This window comes from Helianthus annuus, chromosome 3 (assembly GCF_002127325.2).
Source record: "Helianthus annuus cultivar XRQ/B chromosome 3, HanXRQr2.0-SUNRISE, whole genome shotgun sequence".
In the NCBI taxonomy this organism is placed as follows: Eukaryota; Viridiplantae; Streptophyta; class Magnoliopsida; order Asterales; family Asteraceae; genus Helianthus; species Helianthus annuus.
The window spans coordinates 140,486,955-140,492,821 of NC_035435.2; the positions used below are offsets into that span (position 1 = coordinate 140,486,955).

At 38.8% G+C, this 5,867-nt stretch overlaps 1 long non-coding RNA gene across 1 annotated transcript; it reads right to left on the reverse strand.

The window, feature by feature from the left end:
• Nucleotides 1–1,741: 1,741 nt before the first annotated feature.
• Nucleotides 1,742–2,810, reverse strand: LOC118490594. Its single transcript, XR_004889487.1, has 3 exons — nucleotides 2,725–2,810; nucleotides 2,402–2,458; nucleotides 1,742–1,840 (listed from the first exon to the last, which is right to left on the reverse strand). It is a non-coding gene; the product is annotated as an uncharacterized LOC118490594 (long non-coding RNA).
• Nucleotides 2,811–5,867: the final 3,057 nt, after the last annotated feature.

Here is a 5,867-nt window from a genome sequence, read left to right on the forward strand (position 1 = left end):
TTGTCCTTTTGAAGATGCCTGTTGATCCTTTGCTGTAGTTGGTCTGTCAGGAATTCGAGTTGGTTGCATTGTAGGTGAGGTGGATTTCACATAAGGTGTTCCGAAGTCGATAGCGCTATCGAAGTCTCGATTCATAGAGAATTTTATAAAGCTGAAATATTTGTGTTTTTCCTTTAATTGTGTGAAGCTCTTGTAGTATGGCAATTGGACGCGACCATGGATGTTATTGCTTGATTAAAAACAGTCAAGGTTGTTGAACCAATGTGATCTGCAATGGTGGCAGTCGTATGTGTTCTTATAAATATGAATCAGTGTTAAATTGCATTTGGTAACAAACAAAATGATATAAAATAAGTAAGAAATTTCTCTGCTCGCTGTAGGTTGTGCACATGTGTTATGATCTTGTGGGCATATTTTCTACGGCATTGTGGGCATGGAGTATAGTACCATGTGCGTCCATTGATAAAATTTGTTATTGAAGAATCGCAGATGTTTACCTGATGCTTTCGAGCTTCAGTAGCATAAGGTTGTTGTCACTTTCGGTGTACATGGTTGATATCTTCAACCTTTCCTATGTAATCTGCAGAAAGTGTTTAATTATATTTTTGTAAACAAATTTAAATAGCATAACAAATAATATACTCTTATAGGATTACACTATAATACTTGAATGATTAGTATATTTACAGATTTAATCCATGCTTAAAGATATCACCATAAGAAGAAATTGATGGCCGCAAAGGGAGATTCTTACAATATAGTCAAATCCTCTTACATAACTCAAACAAAATCACACGTAAGATCGAAGAACACTCCTTTTTTATCTACGCCATGATTTTCTCGACACTCAAAACGAACAAAAAAGCGGACCTCATATTTAGTCCTCCAAATCACCGAACTTATCTACTGATATTTGTCGTCCGGTCTGGTTTCATTTGCTGTATTTCCAGCTTCAGGAAATCTTTACCCCCAAAAAAACATATATGAATGTCAATGTGAGATGTCAAATTCTTGGTAAACGAAATAAAAAAATAAATTTATATGAACATACACAAAAGGTGGTAGAACAAATAACTTTCGAAAGCACAGTGCCAAAATTAGAAGAAATCAATCACCAAGGAGCAAAATTTTGTTATGAAAAGGCAAAAAAAATTCAATCTGATTCCCAAAGACTAAGAACGAAATAAGGATATAAACTTACCTAAAAGCTTGGTTGGCGATTGCAACTGAAAGCACTACAGAATCAATCTTCAACTAATTAGCTAGCAGTTTTCAAATTCAATTCGAAGTCCTAATTAATAAAATACAAAAAATATATCACACATCTAAAATTCATAAACACAATATTCAACTTTGGGAAGCCAACACATACCTTCACTTTTAGTTTCCAAATTGTAGCTTACATCTGCAATTAAAAGCCCTAAAAACATGATTACAGTAAAAAACAAAACTATAAAAGTCAATTGATTACTTAACATGTCGCCAGAAATCTGGCCAGTACAACCAAACACCAGAACCTTCACCATCATCATCTTCCATTCTGTAACCCTAGCCGTCGTTAGGCTCGACGATTGTGAGCACGGAAAGCCGACCGTCGTGACAAAGACCACCATCACTGCTATGTCTATTTAGAGCCACCGTAGAGGCGGATGTTGCCGCGATGAACCACCACCGTCATGCCACAGATCACCCTTAAACCCACCACCGCTGGAGAGGTAGGTTGCGAACATTTCGTCGGAGACCGTAATCCAATCTCTCTCTTTCTCTAATTAGGGTTCTTCACCTCTTGTCAGATATCACAAAAGTATTACTTCACAATCATGATTACCAACACTTACAACTGCAAACCACAACAAAACAACCAAGATTAAGAAGAATAGCTGAAACATAATAACATCATGTGAAACAATTTCAAATAAACGGTATTGATCTAGAACCATTCTTAAATATAATAATGTGAAGAGTTTTGAAACCGGTGATAATCCATTTGGTTCTGTTTTAACAGGTTTCAAAACATATATTCTCAAACCAACTCCATAACGACGAATCAAATCAGTTTGCGAGACTTCAATTATTTACCAGTGTCATGCAATCATGTTGTTATGCATACTTGTTGACCATTTTGATTATTATATTATACCACTTTCAACCTTTTCGAGTAAATTTTGATTATGATATAATATGGCTTACTATATTCAGATTTGAAACATGTTTATTCACATATATCTAAACATCATGTATTCATGTTGTCATGCATAACAGTCAACTACCCCAATATCAAACACCAAAAATTAAAGCCCCAAATCAAAACATATACCTATAATACGACAACCCTAAATGGCGAACACAACAAATATACCCCCAAATCAAAACATAAAACTAATATGTAGCTGTCACATACCTAGGAAAACCGAAGGACGATCATGTGGAAGACGAAATGAAACCCAAAAAGCCGCACCTGCAAGGAAAACACATTCAACAAACAAACCCAATGATAAAGAGCATATGAACTGCAATAAAACACTAACAAAACAAAAAGATAGAAAAGCAGAGATAACATGCAATTAATTGGATGGAAAAGGAATTAATCCCCAAAAATCACCAACGTTGCCAAAGGCCAGACACATCAAACCCCAAAAATCTAAACGTGGTAAGTTAAAAATCCCCAAAAGATCATCAAGAAGTTTAAAAATCAAATATAAAATATACTAATTAAGATTCTACCTTCAATCGAAACACGGAGCATGAAATCCGTAACAGATAAAATAACCCCACCACGGTTGCTGCCTGCTCAATCCCTACCACCACCACCACCACTGTAAACCAACCATCAAGGATGTCCGCTGCCGCCGCTGCTAGACAGTCGGTTCGGCCGGGTTCAACAGGCGGAACCCTAAGTGCAACCACCATCCTTTATGGGGTACAACAACCACCGTTCATCACGATGCCAGCGAGGGAGGCAGCCGGAAGAGTGGCAGGGCCCATTTTTTCTCCCAAACCCTTTCCTTCACAATCTCTATCTTCAGATTCTCTCCTTGTCTTTATCGCTCTTTTTGTTACACCCTAATACGTATCTCACCAACACGTGGATACGGGTAATACTTGGTGGCTGTAATACAAACAGCCACGTGGTCTGATAACATAGTACCAGGAAGGCTGGCACTATTCATTTCGTTGTATTATTAATAGATAGTAATATGTTAAAACTAGATTATTTGAATCTTATTTGGTTTTTGATTTTAGATCCTTGGAACGGCTAAGAATGAGATGGGATGATTATGCTAAAATGGGGTTTTAAAAAGGTTAAAATGTGTTTATATACTGCAATAAAAGAATGGATCAAAATGGCAAGTGAAAAGATTTATAAAGTTAATTTCCAAAATACCCCATGTTAAAAATGGGGTTTTGGACAGAATTAGGGTATGTGATCAAAATGACAACAAAAGGGAAAAGTCAAGGACCCAGATGAGAAAAAAAAACTATTTGGACTAAAATGACAAATTTGAACAAACCCTAGGGACTAAAATGGAAGTTTACTCATTACTAAATTTGGTTCAAAAGATATTTATTGTCACACCCCAACCGATGGCGAAAACATCGTGGCGCGGCACTGAGCGAAACAGATTGTCCAAGAGTTTCCATAACAACTACGATTACCAATTATTTAAGCATCACGTCCCATACCATGACATAATAAGTAACACAGTTATTACAGAAAAGTAGTTCTCAAAGACAAATAAAGCTGTTCCGACAACTCAGATTTTTATTTAGATTTGTTTCTAGACTCCATCCTAGCTTGATTCCAGCAAGTAGAGCAAACATCCTAAACACCTGTCACATACGTTAAAATAGAGGTCAATACACATAGTGTAAAGGTGAGCATACAAGTTTAATAGTATAATAGATAGCGGAAATCGTTTTACGCATAACCAGCATGTAACACCCCAAGTCAACTTTGGCTTTCTTTGACTGTAGATAGTCTATTTTATGTTTTAGTTGTATTATGTGGAGTAAGTGTTGTAATGAGCAAGAATCGAAGTAATCGAATGTTTTTAACGCGAACCGATCTACGACTGTGAATAATAGGAAGTAACAATGCGATAAAGTTAACTAATCAGCAATCAAACCGATCTAACAATCATCGAACTCGAGACTCGAATTATGCGAATTGTGGTATGGTCATATGTGTGTGTGTGCCTTATGTGTTACTTGTGCATGTTTACTTTATGTTTGGTGTGGTATTCATGCAAATCAATCGAAAATCGAATCAAAACTCGAAAAGCAATCGAACTCAATCGAAATCGACATCGAAACGTGACTTATAGAAGATTGAATGTTAGATATAGTAGTTGGGACTGAAAGTAATTTGACTAGCAACTCTATCGTATTCGTATCATCGTCCATCGAAACCGAAACGTCGAAAATCGTTGCAAAATACTCAAAGTGTGTCGCGGAGCGAACAGGAGGCATCCTGATCGAACAGGCCAGCCGATCGGCTAGCACCTTCCTAGCCGATCGAGCAGCCCACTCGATCGGATCTCCTGGCCGATCGGCTGCCACTTTCCTCTTTTGGAGCCTATAAATAGGGCTGTCATTGTCACACTTTCCATTTTTGGAAAGCTCTGACCGAACCAGCCATCTTCTTCCCCTTTTCTCAGATTTCTCTCAACTCCGGTAAGTTTTTACTCTGATTCTTGTACGTTTTTGATCATTACTTGATTCTACACCTTTCTATCTTTCAAAACTTGGATTCTAACTGTGAAATCACCAAGATCTAAGTGTTCTTGGGTGATGTCATCATGGTGTTCTTGAAGAACATCAAACCTTGGCCTCATTCAATCATGAATAGCTTAGATCTAACCGATTTCCACATAAACAAGTTAAGATCTATCAAAGATCTAAACATCCACAAGTTGTGAAGGATTGAAAGAAGGAATCCCAACTTTCTTTCAACTCTTTTACACTCAATGCCTTCAAACAGGTAGAAACGGAGCCTGAGCCAACCCACCGATCATTCCAATGGTTGGATGGTTCAAGATTCGGGTTCTATCTACGAGGTTCACCGACAATGGGTTAAACTCTAAGCCGACGTTCCAAACCGCTCAACGGACGGATTTGGGTGATTCCTGTCCGAGCCAGAGAGACGAGTAAGAACGAAGGTATCATAGTTCCACTCGTTATCGAACTACCTCGATATAATGACAAGTAACCACACAGCCAAGTGTTAGACGAAAGGCCGACCAGGTCAGAAATGCTGGCCGAACGGCTAGGCTGTTCGAACAGCCCAGCCGATCGGACATACCAGCCGATCGACCGGGCCAGCCGGTCGGCTAGCACATGGTCCCACACTTTAAAATTTCATGAAGCATAGTATCGAGGAAGGGATGTTCGATCGAACTGCGTTTGGTGAACATTACTCTTCGGATCATGAGATACTACTCTTCAACACTTAATCGTTTTCACAACTCGTTCGTAGTAGGGAATGCCAGCCGATCGAACAGACTGTTCGATCGAGCGACATTCAGTTGAGGACAAATTCTGAAGTTCCTAGCCGATCGAGTGAGCTATCCGATCGAACGAACCGTTCGATCGATCGACTTGAAAGGTAAGAACACTTCAGTGTTCTCATATACTACAACGAAAACTTCAAAAGTTCAAATCCTCAAACACAAACACACTAGAGGAAGAAACAATCCACTCGAATGGCCCAGCCGATCGAGCCCACCGGCCGATCGAACAGGACTGTCCAATCGGATATACCAGCCGACCGAACAGCCCGTTTGATCGAACCTGCCGTTCGATCGACCAGCCTATTCGATCCATCCGCATTTGTTTGCATTTCCACGTTACTCATTGTTGTACTATCG